This window comes from Papaver somniferum, unplaced genomic scaffold (assembly GCF_003573695.1).
Source record: "Papaver somniferum cultivar HN1 unplaced genomic scaffold, ASM357369v1 unplaced-scaffold_24, whole genome shotgun sequence".
Classification (NCBI taxonomy): Eukaryota; Viridiplantae; Streptophyta; class Magnoliopsida; order Ranunculales; family Papaveraceae; genus Papaver; species Papaver somniferum.
In genome coordinates this window covers 4572458-4573988 of record NW_020634374.1, presented here as the reverse complement: position 1 = coordinate 4573988, position 1531 = coordinate 4572458, and the positions used below count along the sequence as shown (strand labels likewise).

The following is a 1531-nucleotide window of genomic DNA, read 5'->3' as shown; positions in this document are numbered from 1 at the left end:
GTTTTGTTTCGAATCACTTCAACAATTCCGAGATTATTCTCACTAGAAAAATTTCCTGCTAGTAGCATGCTTCACTAACATTGGTTTCGACATTATATAGAAGAAAAAAATGATTAATCGTGTTTGGATCGTCGATGATCGACTATGTTTTGGTTTCAAAACAAATGAGAAAAGGGAAAGAAGAGAAGAGAAGAGAAAAATCGGTTTATAGGGGGTGGAAATGAATCTGATCCTGATTTTAAGTATTATTATTAAGAGTTAATGAAAGTAAATTGATAGTATTGATATTTTTTAGAGGATAAATTGGAAGTTTCGACGAGTTTAAATCCCTTAACATTCCCTATTGTGTAGATAAAATAATTTATATACACCAAATAATCACATACGCCCGAAACTAACCAGGTTTTTAAAATGTATGTTTTCGTGATAGGAAAAAGCTTGTTCTTATTGACCATCATCACCCAGCACTTACATTTTCCTTCTCAACGTGTCTTCATTTTAAGAATTTATTTATTTTATAAGCAGACAGGTGATGATCCTATGTGGGAGAGAGGATTTGTCTCCTTCCTTATTTCCTTTTTTCGTGTTGGTTCCTCGACTTTCTTTTTCTGCCTCAGTCCAGGCTTCAAGCAGACTGGTGGAGATAAAAAGCTTCATTATGCACAGTATCTCTTTCTTGTTTCCCCATTATAACACTAGTTTTTCTTTGTCAATTTCATTAGCCATTGTTTGGTCAAAAAATGTAAAGGGGAAACATTAGATTACATGATTCACTTAACAGATGAAGAGATGTCTGTATTCTTATCGATATCTACATAAACTTGTCACTTAAGAATTGGTGCTGCAATTCTTAAGTTAACAAACAAACAAAATTGAGTGATTGACTATAGTTGTCGGCGCACTTCCAATAAAAAAGGAAACAGAAAAAAAGACGTCGACAGCAGGGTTCGAACCTGCGCGGGCGAAGCCCAACAGATTTCAAGTCTGTCTCCTTAACCACTCGGACATATCGACATTTTGCTAGTCATTTACGAAGCATTATACCTGTTTGCATGTATACGGCAATTTGAAGTGGTTTGCCACTTTTGCACCCACCGTGGGAATGGTTGACTGGCAAACATAAGTTGCTAAGAGGGAAGTATCAAACTTAGACATACGCGATAGAGACTCTGTCGCTCGATGGTCTTTATAAGCTAGATGATCACAAAATCGTCAGCGATAGTCTATATATCGCTCAGTTACTTATCATCCGGTAATCAGGAATCCCTCGTCCCCCATAAATATTCAACTTCAAGTTTATTTCAACCCGCACCATAATTTCAAAAATTCTCTAGAATTTTTCAAACTCACACATCTTCTATACTTTTCAAAACTCTTCTAATTTTTTCAAATAAATATGAACATGGCTGAGTTCATAAAAAACCAAAATGCTGCCGAAAATCAGAGAGTTGTTAACCGAGCCAATATGCAAAATCGAATAGGAAGGTATAGTCCAAAATTTATTATTGCAGAAGATGAATGCATTTGTAGG

At 35.5% G+C, this 1531-nt stretch overlaps 1 non-coding gene across 1 annotated transcript; it reads right to left on the bottom strand.

Moving 5' to 3' along the window:
- Nucleotides 1–932: 932 nt before the first annotated feature.
- TRNAS-UGA lies at nucleotides 933–1014 on the bottom strand. The gene has a single exon. It is a non-coding gene; the product is annotated as a tRNA-Ser (tRNA).
- Nucleotides 1015–1531: the final 517 nt, after the last annotated feature.